At 59.0% G+C, this 9,707-nt stretch overlaps 1 protein-coding gene across 1 annotated transcript in view; it reads right to left on the bottom strand.

Moving 5' to 3' along the window:
- The window catches only part of GRAMD4 (GRAM domain containing 4), a 65,738-nt gene extending 56,849 nt beyond the window's left edge, over window positions 1-8,889 (bottom strand). Inside the window, exon 1 of the mRNA XM_002922847.4 lies at window positions 8,746-8,889. The gene's annotated coding sequence lies outside the window, so the exon portion shown is untranslated. The remainder of the gene's footprint in view (window positions 1-8,745) is intronic.
- Window positions 8,890-9,707: the final 818 nt, after the last annotated feature.

Here is a 9,707-nt window from a genome sequence, read left to right as displayed (position 1 = left end):
GGGTGGGGGGTGGGGGGGTGTGGGGAGCAGAGGGGAGGGTGCAGGACCTCAGGATGGACCCGGCCTTCCCAGGCAAGACACAAAGCCCCGGTAAGAACACAGATTACTTTCAAAGCAAATTTTTGCTAGGCAAAAACCTCCGTCAGTAGTCAAACAAATGATAACCTAGGAGAAAATGTTTGCGGCACAGACTACAAAGGATTAATTTGTCCGATGTTCATAAACAGCCCAGTAGAAAAATGGGCAAAAGACGCCGACGGCTCCCAGAAAAGGCAAACAAGCAGTTCTTAAACATATGGAAAGACAATTAATCTTCACTTATAAAGACAGAGAGACAAACTGAAATCACATGGAGAAGCCCCTTTCACTAACAGCAGACGCGGGGGCCGGGGAGCAGGGCCCCCTACTCGGAGTGCGGCGCACGGGGCCATTTTGCAACATCCAGTAACGGTACTGTTTCACTTCCAGGAACCCCTCACACTTGCAAAATGACGTGCAGACAAAGTCATTTCACTGCCGCTTTGTTTTTGGAACAGCATAAAGAGGCTGGGGGAGCCACCCATGGGAGCCCCCACAGTTTGAACAAGGACCCCCCCACACACACCCTGCTGGAGACCTCGCAGCGGGGCTGACTGCTACCTGCCAGTGTGTGGAGCCCCCCCGCAGCAAAGGAGCACCAGAGAGAAAGGGGAGGGGAAGGGAGGAGGGGGGAGGGCAGGGAGCACTGGGGACCCAGCCTGAGCTGCAACCCCTTTTGAATCCTGAATGTGTTGACTATTCCACAGCAAACTAAGCTTTAAAATTAAATATTTTAAATAAAAGAAAGATTTTATTTTTTTGATAAGAAGGATTTTAAATAAAGCAGAAAAAACAGGAACAAAGACCTTCATTGACCACGTCAGAGAAATCTCTCCTGAGGCTAAACTGGTGGTTCTCAGACTATGGCCCAGGAGCCCCTTTTGGGGGACCCATGAGGTCAAAACTAAGGCTCTTACTTTCCCATGCTTGCTCTCACGCCATAGCGGGCGGGACAGGACCTAGCACCCGGCTGTGTTCAATCACTGACCCTCCATGACCTGCGCGGCCTGCGATGCCCTCAGTGTTCCCTTCACTCATTTCTTGTTTGTCTGGGGAGGGGGTGGGGGGAAATGGTGATTTTTTAAAAATAAAATATGCTATTTATGTAAACATGTAATAGGTTTATAGTTGGCAGTTTTTGATCAATTTATAGTTGGCAGTTTTTGATCAATTAAGAAGTATTTTTAGGGGCGCCTGGGTAGCTCAGTCGTTAAGCGTCTGCCTTCGGCTCAGGGCGTGATACTGGTGTTCTGGGATTGAGCCCCACATCAGGCTCCTCCGCTGGGAGCCTGCTTCTTCCTCTCCCACGCCCCCTGCTTGTGTTCCCTCTCTCGCTGGCTGTCTCTCTCTCTCTCTGTCAAATAAATAAATAAAATCTTTAAAAAAAAAAAAAGTATTTTTAAATTTCTTAGGTTTACTTTCTAATCCAGTAAAGAACAGAGACAACCCACGTCAATAAGGGTCCTCTGCTGACCTCATGAACTAAAGATTATAAAGGGGCTCTGAGATCAACTCTGAGAACCACCAGCCTACCCCACTGATTCTGGAGAAGGGGTTCAGGGACAGGCCAGTGGGCCCACGACTCCCCCTGACCCCAGTCTAGGCCTTGAGGGGTGGCAGCCGGGCCCCGGCAGGGAGCCATGTCCACAGGCACAACCAGAGTGGGCCTCGGGGCGGGTGTGCAGCAGGCTGGATCGCAGGCCCGGCAGGGGTGGGGTGAGGTGGGGGGCAATGGAGCGTGCAGCAGGGGACTGGGGGAGTGGGGGTGGGGCCTGAGCCCTGCCTGCTCTGTCACCACATGTGCAAGAGGAACCTCAGAGGGGCAGGGCAGAGCGCCCTCTCCTTACAGGTAAGGAGACTTGGCACAGAGCCGGCAGCAGGGGTGAGGCAGGCCAGGCCAGCGGCTACACCTCTCTCCTCCACCTCTGCCTCACCCCTTGGGGCTCAGGTTAGAGGAGGTCCCCAAGCGCACCACCATTCCCCCACCCTCTGCTTACAAACACCCTCCCTGTCTCTGGGTACCATGCGCCTTTCAGGGGCCACAGAGCCTCCTACTCCAGGAAGCCCTCCCTGACGTCCTCATCCACAGGTGTCTCTCAGTCCGTGCACACCTGCGCCCCGGGGCACCTGGGCTCTCACACCTGAGTGTGCATGCACACACACGCTGCCCACCCTGCCTCTGCAACCCCATGCACACGGCCACTGGTTCTAAGCAGCCAGCAGCCGGTCTCCCGACCCCGCAACACTGGAGTGCAGCTCAGCAGGCAACTCAAAGCCTTTTGGTAACAGGACTGCGTGAGCCTGGAGCACACAGGTGCTGCCTCCTGGGGCCGGCCTGCCTGAGGATGTGTGGAACGCAGGTAAAGCAGAGGGAGAGGAGACAGGGAAGGAAACAAACAGAAGAAAGAAGGGGAGCCAGAGACCCGGGCCTGAGTGCCCCAGGTCAGCAGCTCCACACCCCCCACCCCAGGACCCAAGCAGCAAAGGCCCTGTGTGTCAGCAAGCCTGCAGTGGACCCCTCCCTGCGGGGCACACAAGGCAACTCTGCACTTGGGGGACACCCTGGAGAGGGAGACAGGAGGAGTGAGTGACACCTGAGGGGCTGTTCACGAGCTGGTGGGACGCTCTCCAGAGACCACGGGCATCACCGGCTGTGAGATACCAGACATGCAGCGGTCCATCTCACAAACAGTTGCTCGAGAAGAAATGATTTCAGGATTGCAGGACCCCTTGCTCCGCAGGGCCCTCTGACAAACCATTTTGTAAACCGTGAGCTTTCCTTTAAGGTTCAGGTGGGATTTGCGCTCATTGGCTTCCTGGGCAGTTCTCCAGGGAGAAAGCACCACTCGTAGCAAGAGGCCCCGGGATCTTCCTCAATCACTCTCAAGAGGGCGGCCCCACGTGGGAAAAGGTCACTCTGGCAAAAGCGATTAAAACCCACACCACGCATTTGCTTCAGCGAGAACAAATGGCCAGAACCCGTTGGGCTGTGTAGCCGTGATGCTGAATGGGGCTGATTTGTGAAGAGGCTTTAATCTCCTTCCACGGAGAAGCGAGAGGCCACGCTCAGTGTGGGAAAAATCAATACCGAAAAGCACAAGGATGAAAACCACGGCTGAGTTCGGAGAGCCCACGGCCGTCCCCACACTACATAAGTAACAACACGACTACTGACACACGCAGGCACCGCCGTCCATGTCCCAGTCTGTTGACACAGGTTCCAAACACCGTCTTGTCCTGTGCTAGGGATTCTCCCTAAGTCTCCTAGTGTCCCGACCTGACCCCACATCTCAGTCTGCCTTGTCCCCATTCCTGAGGGGCTGCAGGGATGCGAAGCTCCAGACTATGGGCGCCTGTGGTGCCAAGCTCACACCCCAGCCCTCCTCGCCAGGCCCTCGAGGGAGGCCGCTGTTCCTGCCCCAGGCACTCCTCTCCCGCCGGGCCCCCTGCGCTCCCGTCCCCGGCCCACTGCTCCTCTTTCCATTCCAGCCACTCAGCACAGCTGATAAGGGCAGCAGCTCCGGTTTCCCCGTATCAGCGACACCTGCCCCTCAGGAACTCACGGCTGCGCTGCACCCCCATGTCCCCAGTTGACCGCGGGCGCTCCTGCCCCAGGCGGGCCCCCACAGCCCAGCCAACCAGACCCCAAAGACCTGGACCCCGAGCGGCCAGCATCCAGCATCAGACCAGTAGCTACCCCTTAGAGTCGGGGAGGGAGCCCTTCAAAGGGCCCCGTGGGGACGCCTCCAGCGTTGTCCCACACCTGCTGTAACTAGGATCCTCAGGCGGCCACAACCAAGGAGCAAGAGGACCACCCCTCCTGCCCTCCAACAGCCATGTTACTGCCTCCATGTACCGGAGCAGAAGAGGACCAAGCATCTCACTCGAATCTTCATCAAAGTTGGACCCAAAAAAGGCCCAATGCCAAAGCCTGAATTGATAGGAAAAAAAAACAAACCCAATAATCAGAACGTGCCACCTTCCGCACCTGGAGGGAACGTGTGCCAAGACAGCACGGATAGAAACCCGCACTCCACGCAAACCTGCCCTCAAAGAGGCCACCCCCCCCCGTTTCTGTCCTCAGGGAAACGCTGCGGGCACGTCACCTAGACCGTGAGACAGACGTCACTCAGCAAGTCCCCCGATCCAAGGTCCCAGCTCACCGCATCATCTCATTCCCAGGGGCCGCGGGCTCCAGGGAACCAGCCACAGTCTCTGCCACAGCCCAGCTCTCGGCCTCCCGGTAGCGCCCGCACCGCGCGTCCACACCTGGCCCGGCCGCCAGCACCCAGCTCTGCGATCCCGCCGGAGCCAACCCCAGCGCTCGTCCCAGCCAAGGGGTCCGAAGGTCTGGCCGTGGATTCCCAGGGGAGGGCAGGACGCACCGAAAGCAGGCGTGGAGACCCAGCTTAACCAGACGGACAGGTTGGCACAGCCAAGGAGGGTGGTTTCCCATCCTGCCCGGGGACAGCAGCTGAGTCCATCCCACAGCCTCGAGATGCCGCAACGGGGAGGCCTCAGGGACGGTGGGAAAGACCCAAGAGGAAACACAGGTCCCCTGTTCGGGCCTGACCCCCAAATTCCAAAAGGAAACAAGATACCATCAACTGGGTCACTGAGAAGACAGACCGTCAGCAGCCCCCACCAAGCACAGCATACCCGCCTCGGCCCAGGGAGGCTCGGCTCTCCCCACAGAGAGATGGCCAGAGTCCCTCAGCTGTCACACAGGTGACCCCGCAGCAAAGACCGCCCTGCACCTGTCCTTCCAAGCACACTCACGCCTGCAGAAACTGCTGTCTCTAGCTTCACTGGGGCCGCCTCAACAATAATACTCCAGGCCTGGGTCTCTGCGGGGAGCTGGGCCCCTTCCCCGCGTCCTCCCGGCCGGTTCAGGAGGAAGGGGCAGAGGGGGCCTGTAGTTACATACCCCTGACCTGCTCTCAGAGCACTGCACCTGCGCACAACGATCCCACCAGCATCCACAAACTGCCTTTGGGTAAAGTCGATCCACCTGGTACGGCCAGCTCTTGGAGCGAGGAGAGCACGGGGGTGGCCCGCCCCGTTCTCCGGGACAGCAGGCTATGCTGACCGGCTTCAAGGACCCAAACTGGCTCCTGCTCCTTTCCAGCTCCCTGGGAGAGCCCATCAACCGGGCCAAGGAAGGAAAAAGAGCAACACATTTGAGAACAGGAGAGCCGGAGGACCCAGCTCACCTGTAGGCTGTGACGTCATCCACGGTCCCCACCTCCGTGGGACAGGGAGCACCTGTCTGTGCAGCGCAGCTCGAAGGTTCCCGTGCACTTGCTTCTCGGCCTCGCTGATCCTTGATGACTTAGAGGACAGTCACTGGGGCAGCCTGGTCTGTGCGGTGGGCACAGGGAGGGGGCAGGGGTGTCGAAGCAGGAAAGGGGTCGTCCCGGCAGCTGACCCCGGCCAAGGGCTGAGCTGCCTGATGGGAGCCCGTTTTCCTCTCGAGGTCCTCCACTCGGGGACCCCAGCACCTCCACCACACCCAGAAGTCAGGGGCACTGCCTCAGTTTCCCAGAAGCACAGCCAGTTCCTACCCGTGGCTACAAGATGAGGGACCCCAGGGTGGGGAAACACCTCAATAAAGGCAGACTCACAGCCCAGGACACCGAGGTCGGAAGGCGCATCTCCTCTAAGGCGACCACATGCAACCCGGTCCCAATGGCCAGCTTCCCCCACATCACCTCTTCGGTTGTTCCGGAAACCCGAGGTGCTCAGTTCCCCTCTGCACCTCACTTCCCTGGAGGCTGCCGATAGCCTGCGTGAGCCTCTGGGCTGCAGGGTGCGTTCTTCTGGGCCTGGTCTGCGTGCAGGCAGAAGTGAGCACGGAACCCCCTTCCCTCGATGCTTCCCCTTATGGCAGCCCCCTCCCGGCCCCAGGGCTCCCCATGCTGCCCCTCACCCCCTCAGGGTCACGGGGTGCTCTGACCTTCCCCTCCACTCCAGGGTCCCAGCCTCCACCTCCAGCCCTGACCTGCTCCCAGCCTCAGATGGCCCTCTCCCATCCTAGGCCACCTCCACACCTGAGACTTCTGGAAACACCTGCCCTCCCTGGGGCTCACCCCTCAGAGGTTCCTCACTACCCACCTCCCCTCCGCCCCACCCCCCCCAGCACACCTGGCCCCTCACACCTGTGTGCTTTCATACCTGCCCTGGCTTAGAATGCTCGTTATCGCCTCTCCACCTCCCACCCTCTTGGTCGCCCAGACCACTTCTACCAGTCCTTCAAGATTCAGTCACACAAAGAGGGGCAGGGAGGAGGGACGCTCCAGGGCAGGTGTCAGGCCCTACGGATGAACGGCAGTAATAAGACAGCGTGGTGTTAGCCCGAGAGAGGCCTCAGCCAGGAAACAAGGAATACGGTGCAGGGAGCCGGAGACGGCGGCTGGGAGAACACTTGTTACACGGGGTTATCATCAAGGTCCCGCCTTCTGTTCTGGTGGCGAGCTCGAGGGCACCTAGGATGCTGGAAAGAACTGAGCAAACAGACAGGAGGGTCGTGCACGAGCGCTGACGGCAGCACCTGTGATCCGAGGGCTGGGCCTTCTCCAGTTCTACATGCCTGAGGCCCAGAAGAAAAAGACTCGGCCCACAAGTCTCCCCTCTTAAAAGTCTCCCCCCGCCCCACGCACGCTGCCACAGACACTCGGCCCCACACCTGCCTCCCCACCAAAGGGCACCAAGAGGGCACTGCCAGCACAAATCCTCCCCCTCGTCTGAACACCGCACCCCAAGCCTGCCACAACCAGGAGCACCTGCAGGCAAGCCTCTGGCCTCAGTTGCAGTTTAGGGGGAAAAGCGGGGCCGCTGGGAAGCCAGCCACGGCTCAGCAGCCAGAATTCACAAGGACTTTGGAAACGCCTCTGTAAAGTTTACCTTTCTGCGGCTGGTAAATGGAAGGGTCTGCAAATGAGACAACTGTCAACAAGGTCTCCAGGTTGCTCACGCAAACACGCGAGTTCCAAGCCTTTGGGAGAACAGTGCAGATGAAATCAATTCCTTTTATGTTTTTGTTAAAACGGCTTCTTTTTTACAAAACCTACACGGACAGAGTTCTCATTTAGGTTACGCTAGTGCACAAAAATAATCACGGAGTAGGGTCTATATCTCCTAATTATACAGAATTTAGGACAAAATACTCATGTAAGTGATTCTGGAATACTTTATAAATAGGTCACAATAGGCTCTTTGATTGCCAGGATGTCTGAGGCTCACACCGCAGAGCCAACCACTACGTGCTGAGGGCCCGCAGCAGGCAGGTCCCCGAACATGCGAGGCTCGGAATTCAGGGACCCTGGGGATGGAAATCAGTCGTCGGACTCGGGCATCCCACAGGTGTGGTACATGTGTCCCCAGCCCTCCAATCACAATCAGAACGGGGGAAAGATGCAGGAGAGACCGTGAAACCGCTGTGAATGAGCAAGGGAGCCGCGAGGACTCGGCACCGACGACTCACCAAGCTACATTTCATCACGCACTTAAGCACTCAATGACTTAAAGACACACACTTGCCTGACTTAAAAGAAGGAAGCTGATCTGTCATCTGAGTCAGCTGGTGGGGGGGTGCCGTCCCAGTGCACTGCCTGACCCGGTCTGGGGAGGATGGACTCAGGTGACAGGCATCACCTCCTCAAACACGCCCAAGTGCCGGCGGCCAAGTGACGGGGACACTCAGATGACGGACGCTCCCTGCCTGCCTGAGGGGCCTGCAGCTGTGGGCGACGGCCCCTGGTACTTCCCGCCCCTCCGTGGGCCACGGCTAACTGTAGAGTGCAGGGGGCGGGGCACACACCTTTCTGGGGCGTGGAACCTGGACAGCAGCTACAACTCTGAAAGTGTGGGCCTCCTCCAGATTTGGTAAATGTTGGTAAACCAACAGTCCATTTTCCAACGCAGCAGCAAAGCTCATTTAAGTCTGGGATCAGAGAATGTTAAGATAAGGCAGGATTTCACAGTCATGCGTTGGGACGAGGGAGGACGCAGTTACCTGCCTCGTGCCCTGTGGGTTCTCGGCACCTGGCTCCCTTTCTGGGACCCGCACCTTCTCCAGCTCTGTCTCTAAACTAGAAACCTCGGCTCCTCAGCTGTCCTCAGACACTGCGGGCTCTCCCTCCCAACCTCTCAGCCCTACCTGCCGGGCCCCAGCCTCTCTCCTGGGCAGTTGGCCTGCACTTGGTTCCAGCCCTGGCTTTCCCTCCTCCCCTTGCCCTGCCAAGCCGCCCCCAGCCAGACCCCACAGGAGCGACCAGCAGACACCCACCAACCCGGCATCATCCGCAGTGGCAGCACCAGGCCTGGGTCACACACACACATACAGGGACGGCGCCCCAGCCCCAGGAGCACCACCTCCTCAGACAGGCACCCCACCACCCCCAGCACCTCTTCAGCTCTGTGCCAGAAGACAAGGTGTCCTGCAGCTCCTGGGGGACACACAGACAGCCGACGGAGAGGCCTGGACTCAGGGCTGCACCAGCCACACTCCAGGCTCGGCCCCTCTTGCCTCTGGGAGGAACCCAGGGCCCGAGGCCTGTTCAGGCCACCATGGCTGATGTAGATGCCAGGGCCCTGGGTAACAGCGGCCTCTGGAATCACCCAGCCTCGCATCTCTCTGGCTGCGTGATCTTTTCTGAGACACCTCACCTCTCTGTGACGGGCTCACCAACTCTCACACAGGGCCATTACCGATGGAGACCATGAGTAGGAAGCCTGGGCCGCCTGGGAGCCTCCAGGATCACTGTTCCCATCATCAGGCGGCATTTCTGTCGAGCCCTCCTGCTGTTCTATCCTTTGTGGCTCCTGCCCCACACCCAGCAAGGCTCCTTCCCCTCTCAGTAGGCTGTGACACAGGCTCCAAGGGGAGGGACAGCCCAGATTACGGAGGCCTCCCTGGCCCCGCCCCCCACGCCTCTGCTCCAAGCACCGCCCCCTGGGCTGGCTTAGCCTGCAGAAGCCTGCAGAAGGCAGAGCAACAAGAGGCCAGAGGGAGCTGGACCCTGGGCTGCACCCTCCTGCAGGTCCCTGCCCCCCGCCGTCCCCACGCTTTGAGGGCCAGACAGCAAGGGCAGGTCCCACAGAGAGGACCAGCACTGGTCCCCTTCTGGCCCCAGCTCTCACCGGCCACGTGTGGCAGGCACCTGCACAGGACGGCCAGGCCCAAGCCTGACCTCAAGGAGCTCACAGTCCAGAAGAAGAGACCCACCCCCTCCCATCGAGTACCAGGTGGCGGTGGGGAGGCCCGTTGGGGGCTGGCTAGGGGGGTCGGGGAGGAATCTGACACCCCAGCCTCCCTGAGAGGGTTGGGGAGGTAGGGGGAGGCCTGAGGTCTGTGCACAACGAAGGGGGCCCTTGTGCACACATGCATGAAGGGGGAGGGTCACCCCAAAAGCAGAGTTTAGGGTCCACGTGAGGCCCATAAGTGGGTAACAAAGAGGATAACTTCAACCATGTAAAACCCCTAAATGGACCCAAAAGGTGTGGCAGGTGGGACACAGACAAGGGCACAGGCCCTGGGGGCAGCAGAGCGGCTTAGCCACTTACCAGGACCTCTCTAACCCCCACTGAACTCATCTGCAAAGTGGGGACGATGAAGCCCCTCCCAGCTT

Source organism: Ailuropoda melanoleuca, chromosome 15 (genome assembly GCF_002007445.2).
Source record: "Ailuropoda melanoleuca isolate Jingjing chromosome 15, ASM200744v2, whole genome shotgun sequence".
Classification (NCBI taxonomy): Eukaryota; Metazoa; Chordata; class Mammalia; order Carnivora; family Ursidae; genus Ailuropoda; species Ailuropoda melanoleuca.
The sequence above is the reverse complement of the archived record's forward strand: the minus strand, read 5'-3'. Positions and strand labels throughout refer to the sequence as shown.